General features: G+C 43.7%; 1 long non-coding RNA gene across 5 annotated transcripts; it reads right to left on the reverse strand.

Moving 5' to 3' along the window:
* Nucleotides 1-1785: 1785 nt before the first annotated feature.
* Nucleotides 1786-11575, reverse strand: LOC138105749 (uncharacterized). Of its 5 annotated transcripts, XR_011148657.1 has the most exons (8): nucleotides 11489-11575; nucleotides 10401-10502; nucleotides 9532-9658; nucleotides 7594-7632; nucleotides 3703-3964; nucleotides 3456-3516; nucleotides 2630-2769; nucleotides 1786-2371 (listed from the first exon to the last, which is right to left on the reverse strand). It is a non-coding gene; the product is annotated as an uncharacterized lncRNA (long non-coding RNA). The 5 variants fall into 5 exon arrangements; XR_011148654.1 differs by having other exon boundaries at nucleotides 1786-2769; XR_011148656.1 differs by lacking the exon at nucleotides 7594-7632 and having other exon boundaries at nucleotides 1786-2769.
* Nucleotides 11576-12110: the final 535 nt, after the last annotated feature.

Here is a 12110-nt window from a genome sequence, read left to right on the forward strand (position 1 = left end):
CTTAATGTAGTTGTCTTTTGTGCCTAAAAAACAAGGACAAGATAGAACACAATAGGCTGAATTTGGTGCCGATTTTCTCTCACATAAATCCAGAGTTTCTTCACTGGGAGAGAAGGGTATTTTTCTGGGTGTCTCCACACAGGAGCAGATTTTGGTCTGGTGTCACTACACATCTCATGTGAGCTGTGACAAATTTATGAGTACTGGAATTTTTTCCTTTGTTAATGCTTGGATAAGTGCACAGTGCTGGATTGCACAACACAAAGCCCTCTTGAGAATTTTCCTGCTTTGTTCCAGCAAAACACAATGTCCCTGGGTGGCTCCTGTTTTCATACCATCTTTCACTGTAGAACAAACATGATAATAAACCTGTTGGAATAATAAGTTCCTGGCTACTGACCAGGAGGTTTTTACTCAACATGAGTTAGAAGTTTGCTCTGGGCACCAACCCAGAGGGCTATCTACTTTTCCATTCTTCTCCTTTTACCTTATTTTACTTTAAAATTTTAAATCTTGTTTTCTTTAAAGGTATAAACACAGACATATGCACTACCAAAGCACAACCTGGCATTACTCATCCATCATCTTAGGAAGGGGAACAGAAAGAAATGCACCTTCCTAACATCTATTTTCAGGTCTGTTTTGGGGAAGTTGTCTCAAATTCTCTACTGCTTATTTGATCCTGAAGGATTAGTATGATACCTCTTCTCTAAATAAAAATGCATGGAGAAATAGCAGGTTTCGTATCACACAGAGATGATAAGCCAGGGGAGACTAATCCACAGTTCTGCCTTAAAGATCATCTGTATCTTTTGGTCCACAGTACATATAAAGGTGTCCTTTATATGTAAGCACTAACAGTCCACAAAGAACAATGATTATTTGCCTGTGTCCCAACTAAAGGAGTGCTGTTATAAATTTCTATATCAGCTGCTTGTCCAAGTCTCATATTATGCCAGTTATGAGCTCCAGGATGGTTTGTGAGGATCTGAGAAACTCGAGCTCTGGAAAAATACAGCTGCCTGGAAAACGAATAAAATGCAGCAGTCTATTTTGTCGCTGTTTACTTTCTTCCCAGGGAGAATCAACTGCAAAACAGCAACACATCAATGCAGTTTCCTCCAGCCGTGCTGGTTTACCAAACGTGTACTGTTTGCCAATTTGTGGTCACATTACAGTAATTAGCATAGCTGGAGCACCAGAGAGATACTTTCAGTTTTGATATTTCATAAAACGAGATGCTATAACAGATGATACCATTCCCTTATCCTGCATCTTCCCCTTAGCACCCTCTAGTACAGATACTTTATTAGAAAATGGCAAAACTACATAATGCTTTGGGGAAGGAGCAGTGCTTTACCACAGCGAGTAACCACCTTGTTATACCTGCTACTGATCTGGTACCTCCAAACACCCAGCTCTTGGTCACCTTAGTTTGGTAATAATTTTCTACAGTCCTGGAGTTTGTCATCCCTGGAGCACTACTCACTTAGCTCAGCAGTGTACCGTGGCAGTCACTGGGGTGTGGAGCATACTTAGAGAGAATTATCCAGCTGAAGTAGAAAGGGCAAGAAATACATAGTGGCATGTACCAGTGCTAGGGTGAAACTCAGCAGCTTTTCTTCTGTTTATTTGAGAACTTGGTGTTCCTTCTGCAGGGCAGCTGAAATAGTAATGACTATTCAATACCAAGATAATCTTTGACGAATAACCAAACTGTTAATCTGTATCCCTGTGTGTTAATACAGAAATGACAAAATATGTGCAGACTGTGGTGTTGTCTAGAACAGTTTATTTCCACAGGACTCGAAGGAGGGAAAGGAGAGTAGGAGTGAGAATATAATTGGGGGAAAATGCTCATTGCATCCTAAAGAGGCCACAGCTCAGTTCACAGAGAGGGAGAGTGCACATATATTTAAGCTATTCTAAAAGTACCTGTTAGAAAAAACCCCACAGCTGTAAGCTTTTATTGCTTAATTTGAGAGAAATAAGACCTTAGATTTAAAAAAAAAAAAGCTAAATTTTCCCAAAATTTCAAGCTGTACTTCACATATATTCCTACATAGAGCAATTATGTTTTAAATACCATTTTAAGTCATTCACTGTCTTGGTTGAGGATCTACTGAGCTCTCAGAGAAATGAATGCAAATGCTGTATCCCATCGATTTCTTGTGAGAATGCATCAGGCTCTGAATACTGATCCTTTCAGTGGGAAACAGCAATAACTTAATCATAATGTAATTAGTTGTTTGCAGTGGCATAGTGTCTTTCCCTCACACATCTCCAAATGCTGGCCAGTCACTTCAGACCTCACTGCTGCCCTTATCCAGAGGAACCCTTATCACAATGAACAACTTCACCAAAATTAATGCTGAAGGCACAAAGGAGAAAGGCAGAGTTAGTGGTTGGCTTTAAGTGTAACAGAAAACTAGTGTGAGTGGGGGGATGTTTATTGTACGAGTTTCAGGGCTGGGAAACAAGGTCCCAGTGTAATTACAGAACTTGCCCAAGGCCACACAGTAAGGCAGTGGCAGACAGTACATGGTAGCTCCCACAGCTCGAGCCTGACACTCATGCTTCATTTTGCTAACAAATACTTCTAGAAACACGAACAGCGATAGCTACATACCAGGGCACACTTAAATTGTGACATATTCAGACTGTATGAATGTAAAGATGTTCTTCTATAAGCTCCAATCCAGGACAGTATCAAAGGACATATATTCCCCACAAGGTGCTGCTTTTGATTTCCTTCTGCTACAGGTACTCCTTGAAGAGACATCTTTATTATACAAGTTGTCTATAACAGAACAACCCTTTCCCAACAAGCAGCTTTTCTGAGTCATTCCTGCTGTGATTTTAACTGCAATCAGACTTGTTTTAGCATATTTAGCCATGAGGTGTTAAACATAATGGAAATAGAGTTATTTTTAATGCAGTGTAAGCCAAGATGGAGTGAAGCTTGGTAGGAAAAAGCTCAACACTTTGGAAGGAGCACCACTTCCAGGCTCTTTTCCCTTCTCATGTACAGAACTAGGATTTCAGAAGTTTCCTAAGGAAAAGCCCTGTGGAACTGCCCTTCAGACTTATCAGAGTGGCAGTGCCCCAGCATGACTACACAGTGCTATACTGTCCCCACTGACTGTCCCCTCCAGCAGCCACTGCTGCTTTGCACTTCGTAGGCCGATCTGTGAGCAAGGAAAAGGGCCCAGTCTGCAGCTTTGGAACCTCTTAGCCAAATATGAGGCTTCCAAACCATTTTTCAGACCTTGTGCTTACCCCAAAAGTAAATATCCCAAGTGTCAAATGAAGATATTGCAAGACAATGCATTCTTCCAATAATAAACCCATCAAGATAAAATCATGCAGTGATAGAAATCATGTAGACATTTGTGCCACAGCAGGAGCATGAGAAAGTACAGGTTGTCAGTATACTGGACAATGAAGCCTCCTACCTTACAGACTGAAGTCAGCCAGGAAAGCAGAATTCCCTCTTGTTTTTCAGTAGATGCTGCCCTGTGAATTACATGCAGAAAGGTGTGAAATCACAGACCAATAACTTAGGGAAAGGGCCAAAAACATGCTCCACAACAGGATACTGTAAAGGTCAAATCCCCATTATGGGCCCCACAACATCACAATTAGTTCTTCAGGGAGATTTCAAATAATAATCTCTGCAGAAAAGCATGATAAGATGCTTACCCAGCAAGCCATCCCACATTCATGCAATTTTTCTCCCAGCTCTTCATGGGTCTAAAGTTCAGGGTTAGAAATCACCATGGAGAGTTTTCTTGCAACTTGAAACAAGGATGTCTCAAAGTTTATTTTTCAGGTACTGTGTTTAGCCACTGAGCATTTCTGTCCCATCTTTCTGTGTTTGGATGATCAGACCTGCAGCAAGTCTTGAAGAAGTGCTTGGACTTTCAACTCTCTAAACATTCTCTTCTTGCTCAGGCACATGTAACTGTTAAGTATATTTTAAAAATGAGAATAAGTGAGGTTAATCTTGGAGAATGGGACTTGTGTTCTTCCACGGGATGCACGTGTGTGGGTGGGTGCAGGTATGCCTAGTAATCATAGGATCATAGACTGGTTTGGATTGGAAGGGACCTCAGAGATCATCTATTTCCAACAGCCCCACCATGGGAAGGGACTTTTCCAATAGACCAGGTTGCTCAAAGCCTCATCCAGCTTGGTCATGAACATTGTCAGGGATGAGTCAACTGCAACTTGTCTGGGCAACTTGTTCCAGTGTGTCAGCACCGTCACCATAAGGAATTTCTTCCTAACATTCAATCTAAACCTACTATCGGTTTAATGTCATCCCCTCCTTGTTCTCTCACTACACGTCCCTGTAAAAAGTCCCTTTCCAGCTCTATTGTAGGCTCCATTCAGGTACTGGAAGGCTGCTCTAAGGTCCCCCCAGTTTTCTCTTCTCCAGGCTTAACACCAACTTACTCAGCCATTCAATGCACAGATGAAGCCCAAAGAATAAAATTTGGCTGCTAAAGAGATGAAAAATGCTAACTGCATTCTGGTAGTTGAGAGAAGTGTGAGGTCAAAGTCACAGAAAGGAAAAAAACAGGAACAGTCTAGTTGATTCAGGCAGATCATTCATTCCCAAACAGTGTATGAATAATTGTGTGGTCCACCGAGCTGAGTCCTTTGGAGAGTTTCCTAGGAAAACTTTGATGCTATCGGTACATGCTGGACTGTGGCAGTTGTCCATGGAGAAACAGAGTTTGGGAAAAAGTGTGAGACCTTGTCAACAATCCTTTGTTTTAGTGAGTGGGAAGTAAGAAAAACTCCTGTTTCCTTTCCTGTCAGATGGCCCTGCGCGCGACAAGTCATTGTGCTCTCAGGGTTGACCTGAGCAGCACTACACTGTTGTCACCCATGGGGCAGGGGCAAATATAGCAGCCCACTCCCCTCTGCAAACCCCAGCACCACAGCACACCTAGCTTTTGCAAAAAAAAAAAAAAAAAAAAAAAAAAAATCCCAGTTAAAATCAGAGATATACTGTATACAATGATCCTGGCAGGGGGTTCCCAGTACCTCATGGAAGTGCAAGCCACCTTAACAAGTTAATTTCCCAGGAGGAAAATGCTGGGAAAATTCAATCTAGGATAACATCACCAGTACAGTTTTTACCTGAACCCAGAGAGCAGGGAACTGGCTCTCACAGAACCCCTGTGCTCGCCTGCCAGAAAGAGAAGGTGCCAAGCGTGAGGTGGAAGAGGAAACAGATGTGGGAGAGGAGACCAAACGTGTAAGTCAGCTGAACCACAGCCAGATAAATCCCCAGGCGCCCCACCGCAGGCAACTTCCCTTGGAGAGCAAAGCTGGAGTGTTCTGCTAGAAAATAAAGCCTGATAAAGAGGCTGTTTATTCTGGTTCACTTCCTATAAGTGACTTGGTGACCTCTGGAGTGCGTGTGTTTGCAGTTTGAGTGGCAGGCTGTCGGCACAAGAGCTCGCCCTACTAATACCTACAGAGCACACAGCCCTCAGGAAAGGGGAACTTAGCCCGTGTTTTCATCTTACTACAAATGGTTGAGACAGGCTGCTCTGTTGGACTGTGCTCCTCGGAAACTGTGCTGAAAGGATATCCTTCACTCCCGTGGGCTCAGTCTGGCAGGCAGCAGTCCCTGAAGAGAACTGCTTTGCTTGCTCAACACTGTACTGCAGCTGAAAGGGAGACTGGAACTCCAGGTGTCAAACAAGACCCAAATGCAGCTGGCAAAACCTGTCTGAAAACAACCCATGAGTTAGCATGGCTTTTTAGTGAGGGGAAAGTCATCAGTAGGATTTGCTCTTCTCCTGAAAAATCATCTTTAATAAAACACTGGTAGCAAGTAGAAGACCATCTTCTGCCGAGCTTGTAATCTTCTCCAGAGCAGAACAGTCCTTGAAGAACACGACATATTAGTCCAGGAACTCTCTGCCTATTGGAATCACCATGAGACAAATCTGCCTTTCCTCATGGCTAAAACACAACAGCAAATCCTTCTCTTTTGATCCTGAATCAGGACAGACCTTATAATTTTCCTGTTAGTAGGGGAATGGGTCTAGGATCACATTTCAGCTGTTAGTAGCCCTAACGACTATTTATCTACTATCTGCCTGTGGTTCCAGGGTTAACAGCACGCCACTTGTACATTCATGCTTTGGAAAAAATCACACATATCCATGTTCACTATTATTTTAAATTATTGTTTATCTAAAAACAGGCAACCCATTGTTAGCAAACAGAAATGGTGAAGAGAAGCGAGTAATTCTTACAACCCAGCTGCATTCTGAATTCCTTTTCTTTAAAAGGTCAGAATAGCCTGAGGAGTAACAAACAGAGTCTGTACGATGTCCTGAAGTGTTCCCTGGAGAAAAGTGAGCCGTCCTTCCTGCCTAGTGTATGAGGAGGATGCACAAAGCAATGGTCAAGTAGGCTCTTGTCCAAGATACTCAGATCTTCTGCCCAGTAAAGGTACCACAGATGGGAAGGCTGAAAAGAAAGGTGTAGCAAAAATACTGTTCTGCAGATGCCTCTAGTTTTTCACAGGCTGTGGAGGCCACATGAAACCATCAGAAAAATTGTTTACTTCTCAACACTCTGAGAAACTCTCTGGTGGTGGATATCCATGCCACATAATGAGAGAGACAGACTTCAGAGACTCAGTGAGTGCATCAAGGCTGTGCTGGGGGATGTGGGAGCCTTAGCAGAAGACAGCTTTTCTCCTTGGGAGAAGGCGAGAGTCTTAATGCCTGAACTTTAAAGGAGATGTAAAGCTGCTCTTTGGACTGCTCCTGACACAGAGGACCCAGTGGAGGAAGCTGAGCAATGGGGGGACCACACCAAAGGAAGAAGCTGGCTAGAAAGAGATGTCTCAGAAACTCCTATGGCTGCTCCAGATGTTCTCAGATGTTGGGATATAGGCAGAGGATACAGAGCTTCAGCTCCTTCTCTGCACCAGGAAATGTCGGCAGGCTGGGATAGGACCTGCATTTTCCATGTCCTAGTGGATCTCACGTCTCATTTCACCTGGTGTACATAACCACAGCTATGGAGACCATCCTCAGGTGACCAAGTGTCTGATCCCAAGGGGTTCTGGGAGTGGGCCAGCACTTTCAGGTTAGGTCGTTTTCTCCAAATATTTTATCGATACCCACACAAACATCCTCAGCAGCCCAACACTGTTTTTTTGGGTGCATTTCACTGATTCCTAGTACAAATCTCTGAGCAATATTTTTAGAATTACTTTTCTCTCCTGACTTCCTCATTAAAATCACGTCATAAAAGTTGTATATTTCTCTTAAAGCCATAACAATAAATTATCAATATTTCTCATCTCATATGTAATACCCTGCCTGCTTTCCATTCTTTCCACAGCTTATGCTCAGCTGCCTGCCTCCTATTTGCGTTTGTGCAAGATTGCAATTTTTTTTGCAGTAAACTAAGCAGTAATAAATTCCAGAGGCCTTTGCTGTCTGTCCCCACTGCTCAGCTTCCTCTGGCTCTCAATTACATTATTCTGTCTTGTAGGGACACAGGAACTGCCATCACTGGCTCAGACCCATTCAACAGTGGGCTATATCTTACCTCCAACACTTGATTATCCTGCATTTGTAGGAAGCATCCCTAGAAGAAATATGTTTACTTTTCTTGATGTTACTCTTATGGACTTGGACATTGCAAAAAATCTCATCTTTAGGTGTCATTCCTCTAAATATCCCCAGAAAGCCATTGCAGCTGAAAAGTCTTAAAATGATGGGAGTCCCACCTTTGCTTTCAGTCCCTTCTGCTTCTTGTTCTCTGCCCCTGAGTGTTGTAGTGCTAAGTTTGTTGTAGTGCTAGGTTTAGTTTAGCAAGCTGCAGCTTTCCCTGGGAGCTCAGAGGGGCTTCTTAAGGCAGGGCAGCCATTCTGCTTTCCCGTAGTCCTTTTCAGATGGCTCCACTGTTTTGCTCTGGCCAGCTATCAGCTCTACAACACAGTGACGGCAAAGGAGGCGAGAAGGGTCCCTCTACGAGGGCTTTAGAGGATCTTTAATCTTACATCTTGCCCCAGTGACCCCCAGAGGCAGAGAGCCCTGGTGATCCAGGCGCAGGAGGGTTTTGTCAGATTGCAGGGGGGTACATGGGTGGAGTTGGGGTACAGGAACCAATAGGGAGAGCCCAAGGGAGTGGCCAGGGCTAGGGGCAGGGAAGTTGAGGGGGACAATGTGAAAGGCATTTAATAAATGAATCAGTGTGAAATACAACACTACACCTGAGTCTAAAGGAGCCCAGCTGCTCACAAGGACGGTGACATCGCATAAGCTATGTCAACAAAGCAGCCATGGCTGATATAAACAGCTTTCCCAAAGTGAGCAAGTCTCAGTCAGCTGGATCCGAATACAAAGAACAAAACCACCCGGTGATGCAAAGTTATGTTAGATACCAATCTTGTGCCCTTTTCCTCCGTGCTACACACAGCTCTGCACAGTGCACCAAATTCCCAGCTGCACCGTCTCCCACCACCGAGGCCCTTGCAGCCCATCTCCTCCTGCTGTGGGACCAGGAAGGGCAGGAGCAGACTTGGGGCGTCGGTGGGTGTGGGGAAAGCACATTGAGTATTTCTGCCCATCACTAGTCCTTGTATTAGTATATTCAAGCAAGAACAGCCTTATATGAGTTGGGGGTGGGGGTCCTGTAACTTGCCACCCCTGTATGTCAAAACTCTTGACTTTAAAGCTCTGGCACTAGCACCTTGTCTCCTGCTACTCTTTCGAGTATTACTCTGTGCCACTGCAACTTTACGGAGCTAAGAGGAATAAGGAAAGTGTGAATACCAGGAGTCAAGCATAAAGTGCAAAGCTGTAACCCTCACAGGGCACCATAACCCTGCAACATTGTCAAGATGCCATGGGTTCATGCCTAGCAAATCAGCCTGACATCTGCATGATCACTGGACTGGGGCCGTACCTCCCCTGGTTTGCTCCCTGCCCCAAATTCTCTTAATTCCCAAACCCCTGTTCCCACCTAAACAGGCAGTACTCAGCCTAGCCACACTATGTCTGGTGACTGCCAATAACATGCTCTCAGAGGCTGACAGGGTTTCTGACACTTGTTCTCTTATGCCCCTGTTCCCAAGCAGAAATCCATGCTTTAGCACCCAAACATGAGTCAATACAATGTATAAAACAAGTCCTGAAACTCATTCATAAAACCACAAAAAAATTACGAAAGCAGTCCACATCCTCTACAACTCTGAATACAGTAGTGCAGAGGAAGGCACTTCCATCCCTGTTAGAGAGGATGATGTTCAGAATCATGTGCTGCAACAGGCTAGTAATATTTCGAGGGAAGTGGCAGCAGCTCCACCAGTGAAATACTTCAGAGCGAGGCTCACTGAAGTCCCATTAGGGATACCCTGTAACCAGTCTGACACTGGTGTAGTGGCTTCAGTACCCCACTCTAAGCAAGGGAGCTTGGGCTGTGCCTGCAATGAAGAGAGAGAAAGAGACAGAAGCCCTTTAGGGCCAGCCAACTGAGACCCACCTGCTGATAAAATTCCCTCTGACAGAAGTCCTCTGACCACAGCCTGGCTAGGGAGCCACGCTTGCCACTGGCACAGAGCCCACCCCACGCTTGGCCAGCCAGGGACATGCTTCTCCTGCTGCTGCGCCTGTGGAGGAGTGAGAAAGAAAGCATGCCAAGTCATGACTCATTAAAGAAAAAACTTGGTGAATATCAACATTAGGGAAGCCTCTGACACTGGAAAGGACTCGGTCATGGCCAAGTTGATTTATCACACAATACAGTTGTTTTATAGCTGCTGTTTCACCCACTCATTAGAACCTGCGTGAACTGATGCTTCATGGTTTGAAGTGTTGGTGTGTATTTTTTTCCCCCTTACAATTCCGTTTGTTTGAGAATCTTGTGATTTTTCAGTTTTTTTCTTCCTGATAAAAGTGTGTGTCTATAACATGGGCTATTACACCCCTTGAAGAAACTATCATCACCTTGACTGCAGTCTCATCCACATTTAAAATTCTTTAAATAAAACCAAACAAAAAACCCCCAAACCACTGCTTTTCCTCCCTTCGCTTCTGTTTTCTGAAGAAGCATACTCATTTGTTTTTTCTGCTGAAAACAAGGAATGCAGGGGATCTTAGTCAATGTCTTTCTTTTTTTTCCAACCCAAACTGCCTCAGTCTATTTGCTGAAGTGCTTGGCAGCAACAGTTGCTTGAAAATTAGACAATTTGTAAAAGAAGAAATTATCTGTTCTGCTTGCTACTCCACTGGGATTCAGAACATTCCCTGCTCTTCAGTGGGTTATGTCTTTTTGCATGAAATAACTCAAAAAAAAAAAAAAAAAAAAACAAACAAAAGAAAAAAAGAGGAGGAAACTAAAGTGTTGTTTACCAGGTGTTGTTCCGAAGAGCTGGGCAATCAAATCAACTTGGATTCCAAAAAGTGCTGCAGGAATGTCCACTGTGAAAGAGCCTTGAGCATGTCAACCTGCCTCTGACACATGTATGGAGGCAAGCATTAACGTCACATAGGAGCGGTATTTTTACGGCAAAGTAGCAGCAGTCCTCTGAGCCTTTTGCACTCTATACTTCAAAAAAATCAATTTTCTTTGCAAAGTGGTAGAAACCACTCCCCCTCCCCTTGAGTTTTTGTCTGTGGTGGATTTAGCTCTGCCTTTGTTCCTTGAATAGAAACCCCTGACTTCAAGCACACAGCAGTGGAAAGGAAAGACCTTTGAAATACCAGCCCACAGCGCCCTTGAACAGCACTGATGGATCATGGCAAGCCTACAGCAAAAGACCTCTCTTCACATTCCCTTGCCCTTTGGGAGCACCTCTCCTCAGCAAAGCTGGGTGCTTTTCAAGGGCTAATTAAGGCTGCAATTCCCCCTGCAAGGCAGATGAAGGTCACTTGGGAAGAAGGGCATGCTACTTGTTTACTTGTCACAAACAGCTTTTTGTACAAAATTCTTCTTTCTTTGGTTACTTATTTGCAGAAGTATCCCAGTTTCTTGTGGTTTTAAATTCATCTTGTTTTATTCCCCCACACCTTTTAAAAACTTTTTTTTTTCTCCTTTCTGCTCACTAGTTATGTCTGACAGGTGCCAGCCAATATCTGGGTTATGCACAGCTCCTGCCACAGTTTCTACCTTCTAAGGAGCCATGTAGTGACACACAGAAAATAACACTGTTCTGCAGCCTGAACTTTGGGTGGAAACTTAGTCTAAAAGAAGAAAGGAAATAGTCAGACGTTAGGATCTTCACATATTTGGGCTCCTGGCTTTCAAAGGCAGCTGTTTGGTTTTGATTGTTGAGCATGTCATACCCTTTCTGACCCATACCTTCAAAAAGCGCAGAGCTCCCAACTGCTAGAAAAATCATGCACCTGCATAGCAGCCCGAGCTCTGGGCACAAACACTTTGACAGCCTCAGCATCAGATGTTATTTTTAAAAATCTCTATCTTCATGTGTACCACATACCAGAAAGGAGATTCATGTGGTCAGAATTGAATGAGCTCGCCTGAAGCCCAGGGATAGGTCTGAGCATGGGGTTATTCTCACCTCTTCCCTGCAGTGAACGTACCTCTGCCAGCAGCTGCTGTTTAAAAGCAGCATCCCAGACTTTCCCACCTGGAAGCCACACAGGCCAGTTCAATTGTTTAATTAAAATGGCTTTAATGACCAAATGGTTTATGGTGGGCTTTTTTTATTTCTCCTTTGTTGCAAAGGTTCATTTTGCACACAAGGAAAAAGTTCTGAAAGGTTTCAAATAAACTCTAGTTGAAGCCATATGGGAAATGTTAAATGACATGTCAAAATATCACTCCTGTTCACTTAAGAAAAGCCAGTTTGTGCTTTAATTTCCTCTATGCCTTAAACCTCTTTCATGATCAGTTTTCCTCAGTGTCCAGAGCCTTCCACATTTTGACTGCATTTCATATTAACTGCAAAATACTACAGGACAAGATCATGGGTTGCCCTCTGCTCTGTTATATGCTTTTTTTTTCATTCAGCTCTCAGATAACCAAACATCTATGAACTGCAAGCACTACATTTTAAAAACAGTTTGCAAAAAAATGTCAGTGACAGGACACAGCTGGTT

The sequence above is a fragment of the Aphelocoma coerulescens genome, chromosome 2 (genome assembly GCF_041296385.1).
Source record: "Aphelocoma coerulescens isolate FSJ_1873_10779 chromosome 2, UR_Acoe_1.0, whole genome shotgun sequence".
Lineage (NCBI taxonomy): Eukaryota > Metazoa > Chordata > Aves > Passeriformes > Corvidae > Aphelocoma > Aphelocoma coerulescens.